Source organism: Lagenorhynchus albirostris, chromosome 17 (genome assembly GCF_949774975.1).
Source record: "Lagenorhynchus albirostris chromosome 17, mLagAlb1.1, whole genome shotgun sequence".
Taxonomy (NCBI): Eukaryota; Metazoa; Chordata; class Mammalia; order Artiodactyla; family Delphinidae; genus Lagenorhynchus; species Lagenorhynchus albirostris.
Genome location: NC_083111.1, coordinates 15,481,616 through 15,494,354, shown reverse-complemented (window position 1 = coordinate 15,494,354; position 12,739 = coordinate 15,481,616). Strand labels below are relative to the sequence as shown.

At 43.3% G+C, this 12,739-nt stretch overlaps 1 non-coding gene across 1 annotated transcript; it reads right to left on the bottom strand.

Annotated features, from left to right (window-relative positions):
- Window positions 1-12,102: 12,102 nt before the first annotated feature.
- On the bottom strand, window positions 12,103-12,194 carry LOC132508475 (small nucleolar SNORD12/SNORD106). Its single transcript, XR_009536610.1, has one exon. It is a non-coding gene; the product is annotated as a small nucleolar SNORD12/SNORD106 (small nucleolar RNA).
- Window positions 12,195-12,739: the final 545 nt, after the last annotated feature.

Genomic DNA, 12,739 nt, shown 5'->3' with positions numbered 1-12,739 from the left:
TCCTGAAAATCTCATATTCCCTAATTCGATACAGTAAGTTACTCACAAAAATTAATAAAGTTGCAGGCAAAATTCTTCTTCAGAGAGCCCTCATCTCTGCTCTTCAGGTCTTTCAACTGATTGAATCAGGCCCACCCAGACTATTTAGGACAATCTCCCTCAGAAAAGTCAACTGATTATGGTCTTTAATCACATCTACAAAACACCTTCACAGCAACACCAAGATCAGCGTTTGATTGAATAATGGGGTGATAGCCTAGCCCAGTGGACTCATCAAAAGACCTTAACAGTCCACCTCTTGTCCACTGGGCACCCGTCTCTTAAAATCATAATCTCCAAATAAAGAGAATAACAAAGCCATACCTCTGCCTACCACAATGCAACTATCCTTCATATAACTGAAAACACACCGACCCTTTCCCCAGAAGAGAATGCCAATTCTTGGGGAAAGTTCATACTTCTCCTCTGATGTCCTGTTACTGAAACACTGTGCTATAATGTTCATCATTATTAATAACGTTTATGTTAGATGGTAAGAGGGAAAGAGAAAGAAAAAACCAAAAATACTTGCTTAGTGTGTATATAAATATATTAATAACAAAATAAGGACAAAATAGCTGGTAACTATTACCAGCTATAATATCCTCAACTTCAAAATGAGAATGACAAGGCTCATCTCACAAAGTTGCTGAGGGAATTAAGTGATGTGATGTGTTACAAGCACTAGATTCTAAATATCATCCTGAGTGTCAGTATTACTACTGGACGGGCACCTGTAACGGTATTAAGGTGAGAACAGTGACTCAGAAGAAAAGGGAATTAAGAAATGGCTGTTTCTAGGACAAAAGAAAAAAAAAACCCAGCAACAGAAATAAAACCTTGGTGAAACATACCGATTTCTTGGATGAAAAGACTAAATACTGAAAATATCTAAATTATTCTCATAGGGTAACAGAGAAACCGACTTCCATTTAGAGAGCAAAACTGTCCTTTGATAAGCAAAATACCTAAATAACATCTTTAGTTGGAAATAATCGGGCCTCCTTCTTCCTCCTCTCCAGTCATACTCCTCCACTAGCCCACACAGAGGGACCTCTGGATTAAAATAAAGGAGGGATAGGGAGTGTCCGTGATTTCCCTACATGAATATGTTGAGAATCTGGAGGACCGGAGACACAGAAAGAGACAGACACAGACAGCCAGAGAAAGACAGACAGAGCTTGAGACAGAGACCAGGAGAGAAATGAAGGCTCCCAGGGCGGGCACAGCCGTGCGCAAGAGGACAGGCAACCAGGCGCCAAGGGGGCTTGAATTGCACTTGTCAGAACCGTAACATTTTCCCTAAAAATGAGTTTATTATATGTAAATTTTAACCCAATAAAGTTGATTTTTTAAAAATTCTCTGATGATCTTAATTTTTATAAAATGCAATATGTTAGAAAAACCTGGAAGGAAAGAATAAAACATTAGCAGTGCTTATTTCTCGGTAGTAAGAGTATAAGCGATGTTTCTATGAAGCAGTCTTGTATTTTCAGTTCCTCAAGTGTACCGATTTTTTTTCAGAAACGGAAAAAGTAAAATCTTACTGAGGGTAGTTTTTCCACCAAGCCCGTGCTTAGCTCAGAACAGTGCTGACCCCTTAAAACCTACCAATTTCAAATTAATATCGGTTCACAGGGAATGATCCATCTATTGTTTTGATTGCTACCCAAGCTCCAGTTCTCTTCAGAATCTCTGTTTGTCTTTGAAATTAATCAATAAAGCGAATGAACAAGGAGCAGTAAAAGCATTCTCTGGTCTTGAATAGAAAGGGCAACACACGGAAAGACTCAAGTCTCGGGTTTCCAGACAGCTCTGCTAAAGAATTCACCGTGGCCTTGGGTGAGACACTTCCCCTCCAGGCCACAGCTTCTTCAGCTATAAACTGAGGGCCGTGAACGGGATCATCTCTAAGGGCCCCTCCAGCACTGACATCCCAGCATTTTACATGCCCCTCGGGGAGGAAAAGAAAGCAAAGCAGGAATCCATCGCTGAGTCATCTCATCATGGCATTGTGATAGAAATCACACCTCGGCCCCCTTCTCTCTGCTTCTCTCTTTCATCCTCACCTTCTCAGCCTTCCTTCTCTTGCCCATCACATGGCAGTAAGATTATCTTTCACTCGCAGCACTTCAGCTATTCTGGCTGTTACTCCGAGCGTTCAGTCCTTACTGGTATCTATTCTGGCTGTTACTCCGAGCGTGCAGTCCTTACTGGTATCTATTCTGGCTGTTACTCCGAGCGTGCAGTCCTTATTGGTATCTATTCTGGCTGTTACTCCGAGCGTGCAGTCCTTACTGGTATCTATTCTGGCTGTTACTCCGAGCGTGCAGTCCTTACTGGCATCTATCCTGGCTGTTACTCCGAGCGTGCAGTCCTTACTGGTATCTATCCTGGCTGTTACTCCGAGCGTGCAGTCCTTACTGGCATCTATTCTGGCTGTTACTCCGAGCGTGCAGTCCTTACTGGCATCTATCCTGGCTGTTACTCCGAGCGTTCAGTCCTTACTGGTATCTATCCTGGCTGTTACTCCGAGCGTGCAGTCCTTACTGGCATCTATCCTGGCTGTTACTCCGAGCGTGCAGTCCTTACTGGTATCTATCCTGGCTGTTACTCCGAGCGTGCAGTCCTTACTGGCATCTATTCTGGCTGTTACTCCGAGCGTTCAGTCCTTACTGGTATCTATCCTGGCTGTTACTCTGAGCGTGCAGTCCTTACTGGTATCTATCCTGGCTGTTACTCCGAGCGTGCAGTCCTTACTGGTATCTATCCTGGCTGTTACTCCGAGCGTGCAGTCCTTACTGGCATCTATCCTGGCTGTTACTCCGAGCGTGCAGTCCTTACTGGCATCTATCCTGGCTGTTACTCCGAGCGTGCAGTCCTTACTGGTATCTATCCTGGCTGTTACTCCGAGCGTGCAGTCCTTACTGGCATCTATCCTGGCTGTTACTCCGAGCGTTCAGTCCTTACTGGCATCTATCCTGGCTGTTACTCCGAGCGTGCAGTCCTTACTGGTATCTATCCTGGCTGTTACTCCGAGCGTGCAGTCCTTACTGGCATCTATCCTGGCTGTTACTCCGAGCGTGCAGTCCTTACTGGCATCTATCCTGGCTGTTACTCCGAGCGTGCAGTCCTTACTGGCATCTATCCTGGCTGTTACTCCGAGCGTGCAGTCCTTACTGGCATCTATCCTGGCTGTTACTCCGAGCGTTCAGTCCTTACTGGTATCTATCCTGGCTGTTACTCCGAGCGTGCAGTCCTTACTGGTATCTATCCTGGCTGTTACTCCAAGCGTGCAGTCCTTACTGGTATCTATCCTGGCTGTTACTCCGAGCGTGCAGTCCTTACTGGCATCTATCCTGGCTGTTACTCCGAGCGTGCAGTCCTTACTGGCATCTATCCTGGCTGTTACTCCGAGCGTTCAGTCCTTACTGGCATCTATCCTGGCTGTTACTCCGAGCGTTCAGTCCTTACTGGTATCTATCCTGGCTGTTACTCCGAGCGTGCAGTCCTTACTGGTATCTGATTTTGCTCTGGCACTCAACAGGGCTCTAAATATTTCCTCCCTCTCCACTCCAGCTAATTCCAGCAAAACTTCACACCCTCTCCTTTGCTGAAAGCTTCCCCTGCCCCTCCCCACAGTGTCCTCTCTTCTATTAATACATAAGTGCGTGGGGAGCAGCCTCCAGGCTGGTCCCACTTCTGCTCTCACAAAATGATGCTGGCATTTAAGAAAACTCTGCGTGAACACAGGGAGGCTGGGGGAGCGGGGGCGGAGGCCCTGAGATCTTGATGTGATCGTGCTCATTTTAAGATTTACAGTCATTTGTCCTTGGCTCTATCTTCCCAGAAATGACTGGCACGGGAAGCTTTTTCGAAGGGCTGTTGACTCAAGGCTCACTTGGCGGGTCTTGGGGGGATCATTTCAGTTATAGTTTCATCTGCCAAGTTTGTATTCCCTGCTGACCCCGGTTGGATTTTAAATTTCCATCAAGGCCACCTGCCTGGTGTTAATTAGTTATGGTTTCTCATTTTATATGCAAACTTGTTTTAACTTGTCTGTGAACTGGCGTAGCATCTTGGGCAACTCCCCTGGTTCTACTGTACAAGCAGCAGTCTTAGCTGACCCAGCTATTTGTACTTGAACAGAATGATGTAGCCAGGATGATAGAATATCCAGCAAAAATCTGAGGATGACCATTGCAAAATCTAAGTAAATCCCAATTCCTATTTTTCTCCTATTGTTTTTTTCGAAAATCTTGAATTTATAATTTAGGATAATTTTTTCTTATTCCCCCACCCTGCATACACGCCCTATACTCCTTAGTAATATACCTTATTACTTATATATAGGAGAACATTACAGAGAAACACAAACCTATTGTTTTTAACGCTGCTCTAGATATCTCTGATATCTAGATATCATTACCCATTTGTGATGTCTTCACCAACTGACAATTATTAAATCAGATCAACTGGTTTCCTCTTACTTTACCAGGCACTGGGTGGAGGAAATGATCTTTTCAGACCAACTAGCTTTCCTTTAGCATGAAAAATCAGAGGCAAAGTGTTCTTTCCTCCACTGATGTGAGCATGTTCTCAGAAGACATATGCTGACCAGATAACTTTCAGAAATTGATCCTAAGTTTTCCTTCAATCCACCGTACAAAAGTAAACAGAAGCACGTTAGAATGGTGGACATAGCAGCCTGCAGTATAAAGATTTGGCATTAACACATAAATGAAGTGAGCCTAGACCTCTGGAAGGGCTAAGAAGCCCTCTTTTCTCCAGGGCTCAGAAATAAAAATTGAATCTGAGGGAGAGTCAGGAGTCACTGGCTTTCAAAGAAGAGCTTGTGTCTGTAGGTATTCCGATGTTAAAGCCATTAATTCTCACATAATCTTGGACCAGCATTAAATGGAGGTGTAAAAAATGAACTGGTATCGTTGTTGTCACTTTACATTTCCTTGAGTCGCCTGTCATAGAGATTTCCTTATCATTGTTAGAAATGTTTTTCATGTGTCCCAGACTATCTGATTTTATGTTCGACTGTGCCAATGACTAAGTCCAGGGCTAAAGCGGCTGGAAAGAGAGGGTATGGAATTACTTTGCTGTCATAATTTAATGGACAATTTTCTGGGTGCTAAGTATTAAATGGTTTTAGGAAATGATGAATGGCACCAGCCTTGGGAGTTGGAAGGATTCCATTTCCCCAACTGCTCTCTTTTGGATCCACAGATAATCTGGGATTTGCTGGCAATAGGAAAAGCCATTGGCCAGGGCCACCTCAGCTTCCCGACACAGAGCCACGGGACGCCTCCGGATGAGGGAAGAAAAGAAGCTGTGACATGCAGGTCAGATCACTCTATGGTGCCCAAGTCAGGTTGGAAAAAAGCTAGCTTTGGGCCAGATGATAAACATAAAAATGCAATATCTAAAAGCAAACGTTCTTTTGTTTTAAACATAAGTGAGTTACTGAAATGCAGTTTACTGAAGAATTTTCACCTTTTGGAAGGTACAAATACTGACAGGTCCTAGATACTATGGTCCGTATATGTTTTTATATTATGCATGTGAATGCATATGTACATTATACATGTATTGCATATTTATTAACAGGCATATTAACAAATTATGCATTCTTCTAGAGGTGATGATGAACTAAACAATTACGTACACTGTGTTGTAATGAGTGTGTACTGGTATGTACTGGTTAGGCATAGCTCTAATGATTCTCAGCACAGGAGCAGATTCCAATCTGTCAAATCTACATTCAGCCGTTTATTGGAATTTTTAAAAGCAATGTTGCATGATTACAGAAGAAAACAGTGATTCAGCTCAACCTGTAGTACTCTGTACCTTCACTCGATCAATATTCTTTTCAAGAACAGATATATTTGCTTACTTTCATGGCAAGTGATTACACATTCTGATCTTGCCCTATGCCAGGTACAACTGTCCGACACATTCGTGTTTTTGCTATTCCTGGGGCTCTGGGCTGAATTCTTTTTTCTTCCGAGGACCAGAATTTTCCTTTAGTACGTATCACTTGTCTTTGAAATAATCACCGTTTTGCTGTCATTTTCCCCTCCTAAATCACTTTATTCTCTGACTTACTGATCTCAAACCCTTTAAAAAAATTCCTAATTTCTACTTCCTTCAAATCAAAGTCCAGTGTTTGAGTCTGTCATTTATGTAACAAAAGTGCTATTTTTACCCTTGGATCCTATTGGATTCCCTATTGAATCAAAAAGTGTCAGATTTGTTACTAACTAGAAAATCATTTATAAGAATGTTACTTTCTTGTTTTGAATCATTAAATATCTGTGTCATACTTTTCTTGAAAGTATGAGGCAGGGGTTAATTTGTCATAAGTAAGCTACCATTTGACTTAAATTCAGCTTGTATTTCTTAACTTTCAAGTTAAAAATATACTCCTTTTAAGAGTTCATTTAAAACAAAGGGGGTGGGGTGGGGCTTCCCTGGTGGCGTAGTGGTTGAGAGTCCGCCTGCCGATGCAGGGGACACGGGTTCCTGCCCCGGTCCGGGAAGATGCCACATGCCGCAGAGTGGCTAGGCCCCTGAGCCATGGCCGCTGAGCCTGCGCGTCCGGAGCCTGTGTTCTGCAACGGGAGAGGCCACAATAGGGAGAGGCCCGCGTACCGCAAAAAAACCAAAAAAACAAAGGGGAATGTATGTGGGTGGATGGATGGATAGAGAGATAGACACCCTTTAAAAAATAAAGCAGATTCAGTAAACAGAAAGAAGGGCTATTAGAAAACAAAAAAACTACAGGAACTAAGTGAGTCAGTTATTCGACACTAATTGAATACTGTCGAAGAAGAAAGAGTATGTTAGAAGTATACCCTGAATAAACATGGATAATTATTGGCTGGAAGGATAATCACAGAATCCATATTTTTAGTTCTAGGGAGGGAAAAAAGAGACAGAGAGGAGAAGCCACTTACTATAGAAGCCATCCTCTTAGACACAGAGACTAGTGAGCTGATGTCAACGAGTAGAATTAAAAAAAAAAAAAATCAGCCAAACTACAAAATAGTAATTAGCATGAGAACTTCAAGTACTTGGCAAGAAACCATGACTAGAACCCAAGCTTGACTCTTAAAGTAATTACACAGCTATAGATGAAAAAATAAACTGATTTGTACCTTAATATTTGTGTTTCTTTAATTCCTGGGCTGTATCTGTATAGTATCTCTGAGCTTCTAATTATAATAAATGATTAAATATTTACTATCAGGGCCTGTATTAAGTCCCTCATCTGGCCACACTTGGGGAAATTCTAGCACACATATAGAGGTAACTACCTTAATTGCAGGTAAAATGTCTAGGGGGAGTCTTCCATTGAACTGGCTTTATATGACAGCAAATTTTGCAGACAGACATATAAAAGAAGGAGTAAAGCCTTAGTCCATTATGTAAATCGCTGAAGATAATATACTATCTTTTTCTATAGCTTGGGATTAAACTATTTATCCACTATCAAAGGGGTCTTTGCATTGTTTCTTTAAGAAATGGTAATGATTAGTTTTTATGCATTACGGATTCTCTAAGTCTCCCTAGTGATTAATACTGCGCATTTTCAAAATACCTTCTCAGCTATTATGGCCTGAAAACAAACCACCCCGTCAAGGAAACTGAAGCTATGCACACCTGTCCCTAAGGACAGAGTCAACTGAGATAACCAGGACCTTGGAACATAGAGTGAGGTGACAAAAAATACTTTTCCTTTCAAGATTATTTTAAAGGAAACAAAGACTGCGCTTCTTTCAGTTTTGTTTTCTACAAACTATATTTTCTACAAAAAGCACGTATGGCTTTTTCAAACGAAGATAAAAGTCAGAAGAATTATTTTTCATACCCGTGTAGAAGTCCAGAAAGCAAAATGGTCTCGACTGGCTGCCTCTCACTCAGATGGCCATGGCATGTACCACCCTCCTCTTCGTCCCACCCTCTCTTCGCTCCTTCTTCCTCTCATTCATTCACAGAGCTGTCTTAAGGAATTTAATACACTATTTATAGGATGACTTAGGGTGACAAGCACTGGTCGCAGCAAACAGCTAGTATATCTAGGATGTTGTGAAAGGTATACAACTTATTTGTGTACAAGGAAATCAAACAAAAATCTCAATGTAATCTATTCACTAGTTGTCAGGAAAAAAAGATTCACCTAAATTGTGTTGTACTGAATACACAGAAACACCTAAGCAACCTAATGTTTCACTCATTAGGGACTTCCCTGGTGGTGCAGTGGTTAAGAATCCACCTGCCAGTGCAGGGGACACAGGTTCGATCCCTGGTCTGGGAAGACCCCACGTGCCGCAGCACAACTAAGCCCGTGCACCACAACTACTGAGCCTGCACTCTAGACCCCGCGAGCCACAACTACTGAGCCCACGTGCCACAACTACTGAAGCTCACGCGCATAGAGCCCGCGCTCCGCAACGAGAAGCCACTGCGATGAGAAGCCACTGCGATGAGAAGCCCGTGCGCCGCAACTAGAGAAAGGCCACGTGCAGCAGTGAAGACCCAACTCAGCCAAAAATAAATAATAAATGACAATTTTTTTTAAAGTTTCACTCATTGATTGGCACCTATAACACAGACCCAGTTTGGGACAGACTTCAAGATTTGACTTAAACTTTGCATGGCCTTTCATTAGCAAAGGCTTAACAATATCTATATACTAAACGATGACAATTCCACCACATGTAGAATTTTTCACTATCTTTTTTAAAGATATGGTTTTAACGCTCATATCTCCAGACTATGAAGCATAAAAAATTTCATTTCTTACTTCTTGGTTAAAAAAAAAACAACTTAGTTTTAATCAGTTTTAACAGTAATCAAGCAATTTTCCAGGAACTTGACTCAAAAGCTCTGCCTAATATATATCATCCGAATGATTATATGAATAAAAACCCAGGTAATGTGCTTGATGAATAACAGATTGATTTCAGATTCCTATAAAACCTAAAGCAATTTCATAAAAGTCACCATTGTTGGGATTTAGTGTGGTTTCATGCTTTTCCTCCATCAATCCTCCAGTGGGTGGGATTTATCTTTTTATGTGAAATGCGTGACAAAATATTTGACTGGTTATCAATTCATTAGGAAAGTCATTACATGGTTTTTCCAATGAGGTTAGAGCAAAATGATTTTGGACTTTCCAGAATTTACAGAAATGGAAGGAAGCCTGACCAACTTTGAACTCTGCTCAAGGAATAAAAAGTGGGACTGATGCCATTTTGAAATGTTGGTGCATATGTGTGTGCCAGGTTCTCTTCTTGCCAACTGCAAAATCTCCTGAAATGTCATCCAAATTTGATTAAAGACAGGTTACTCCAAACTCACTCTTTTACATCCATGTAATAAAAATGGGTACATGTTTCAAAATTATTGACAGTAAAGTAAAATAACCAAAACCAGGTGAAAGGTTGGGACTAACTTTCTCTCTTTAGGGAAGTACGGGAGATGTTCCACCTAGTGTTAGCACACTAGGAATAATAGGTACTCCGGGAAAAAAAAAAAAGTAATAGCTATTTTGCCATGTTATCTTAACCGTCTCATTAAATAAAGTTACCCTCCCAATTTAGTGCTTCTGTGATGTCAACCGATCCTAGAAACACAGATGTAGTAACCTCAGCGTCCTAGACCATTTTAGAAGAAACAAGAACTAATGTTTGATTGTTCAAAAGAGAGGAACTGCTGTGGAAGAAGCACAATGAACTGTTTAGAAGATCATTAGATGACACTGAGGTCCACTGGATGCCCGACTACACAGGGCTACAGAGACATCAGACAGTGCATGGTCCCTCCAGGCACTCACAGTTGGATGAGAAGGCAGACAGGTCATATGAGAAACACCAAAAATAAAGAAACATATGGAATTTCTTAGGATTGCTGAGGAAGGAAAAGCTATCACACAGGTAGATGGGCGGCAGGGCAGGCAGCAGAGCCCTGAAGGATGAGTAGAGCTCAGATGGACAAGAAACCAAAGGGGAAGGGAAACACAAGTCACAAGGAAAGCAAGCCATAGAAAAAGAAGTAGCAATTTCCTCATAGAAGAGAGAGCCCCTCCTTTGTCCAGACTGTCTTTTAGTCTCCCCACTCCAGAGCAAAGAGCAGATGTTTTTACCATCCAGTCTAGTTAAGATAATGTCTCCCTCTGGAGCACAGGTTGTGCAGGCTTGCTTGCAGATCATTGTGAAAGGCTGGGGGGTCCTAAGCCCCCCTGTTCCTCAGCAGGGATGCAAACCCAACTTGTGCGCGGCATCCACCTGGATTACTCCGTGTCATCGCTGGGGGTCTTGTGGGGATGTAGGGAAACCTACACAGTCACGAAGCTCATGCTGCTTACTGTGCCCTGAGTAAAAACGTCCTTTGTCTCGGGGCTGCCCTGGTGGCGCAGTGGCTGAGAGTCCGCCTGCCGATGCAGGGGACACGGGTTCGTGACCCGGTCCGGGAAGATCCCACATGCTGCGGAGCGGCTGGGCCCGTGAGCCATGGCCGCTGAGCCTGTGTGTCCGGAACCTGTGCTCCGCAATGGGAGAGGCCACAACAGTGAGAGGCCCGCGCACCGCAAAAAAAAAAAAAAAAAAAAAGTCCTTTGTCTCTCACCCAGGAGACTTGTGTCTTCTGCCAGCATCCATGAAACTGTGGCAGGCACGTCTGTGAGCTTATAAGTAGGGTCAAATCTCAGACCACTCACCCTTTTTAACAGATGGGTAGTGAATCAATCCATTGGGTGAGACAGCAAACAGAGGGGAATGAAATAAGAAATTTGGGAGAAAGATGAGCTTGCTTTTGTTCTTGTTAAACTTGAAGCAGTTGTGGGGGCAGGGAGTTGGCAACACAGATCGGTATTTTATGAGAGAGGTCTGGGCTAGAGATACATATCTTAAAATTATTAGAATCCACATGGGAGTTAAGACCTTGAGGATGAACAACCATATCCTGGAGAACACCGATATTTAAGTGGTAGCTATGGGGGTACAGTCTATAGGAACAGACAGAATGGAATGAGGATACTGTGTCTCTTGGAAGCCAAGAAGGTGGAGAATTCCCAGGAGGGAGTAATCACCGGTGTAATTAGGAAATTTCCAATAATAGAAAAACTAAAATCCCACTCGATTTGGCACCTAGAAAGTCACCGTTGTCCTTGCATGACGTGCTGGTCCTGGATCTGTCCGCCTTTAGCTCCCCTCTTACCCTTCCCCTCACTCTGTGTTCCAGATGTCTGAACCTGCAGGCTGCACTTTCCAGGCTCCAATGTCAGCTGGTCTCCAGCTGGGCTGAGTAGAGCCAATGGTTGGAATGGATGAGAAATTAAAAGACGAAGGGAACAGAGAGGTCAGGTATTTCTGCTTCTCCTCTCTGCTGTGGACAGCGTGTCTGGCAGTACGTGGGCTGAATCCCCTCCATGGCTTCAGCTGCCACAGGACACGCCAACCAATCCAAGGGTCTCCTAGGGTCATCTGCAGGCCAGGGTCTGAGAGCACCATCTTTACTTTGTCCCTCCATTCCAAGTGTGGGAGTAGCTGTGACCACCTCTGGGATACCGCACCATCCCCTGTCTGGTTTCTCAGTTACTCTACCACCCACCTAATCAACTTTCCTGCTTTATATTTTCTTTGTCACAAATCACTGAAGTTGTTCATTTTTGCCTGGTTGCATCCTGATTACTAAGAACAGGTAAGAACGAGTGGTAAGAACAAAAGCCAAATCTTATGGGCGAAAGAATGGAGAAAGAAGATGGCGATGACCAATCAAATAGATTATTCTTCGAGTAGTTGTGCAAAAAGAGAGACTTGACGGTCGTTAGAGGGTTGGATTTTTTAAGCTTGATGCGGGGTTTAGATTGGGTAAGACATGAGCTTATTTTAGGCTGAGGGGAAGACGTGTGAAAAGAGTGAAAGAATAAAAGGTAGAGGAATTGAGGGATTTTGATTAATGGAACAAGGTCCCAAAAGAAACAGGAGGAGGTGAGGGGTTTCACAAGGTCCAGACAACAGGTCCCATCCAGCTAACAGGGTTTTTTTCCCCAGTGCATCAGAGAAAACTGGCTAATAGCTCAGTTAGATCAACATGGTCTATCTGATGGGGAATAAAGTTATGTCATCAGCTACCCAGCTAACAAGTTTGACCCCAGCCTGAAATTGGTACCTGGAAACCGGCAATACAAAGGTAAGGATTGATGTGGCTATAAGTCACCTTGTAAGTAAAGTGGGTGAAATTTTCTGGTGGACTCAGTCTCTCCCAGAAGTTTGAGGCTTTGTTGAGTTTAGAGGTGAAAAGGGGGGCTGGAGGAGAGTGGTGATGCTTTGGAATTCCTCTGTGTGGGGAGTGGAAACTGGCCAAGGATCTCTGAAAGGATTGATGGGTAATGCAGAGGGTCCAGCTGAGGTGGGGAGAAGGAATCTTAGTGGTACTGATCTGCATAGTTGTTTGGGTTTATTTTTTAAATTTTATTTATTTATTTTTGGCTGTGTTGGGTCTTCGTTTCTGTGCATGGGCTTTCTCTAGTTGCAGCAAGCGGGGGCCACTCTTCATCGCGGTGCACGGGCCTCTCACTGTCACGGCCTCTCCTGTTGCGGAGCACAGGCTCCAGACGCGCAGGCTCAGCAGTTGTGGATCACGGGCCCAGCCGCTCCGCGGCATGTGGGATCCTCCCAGACCA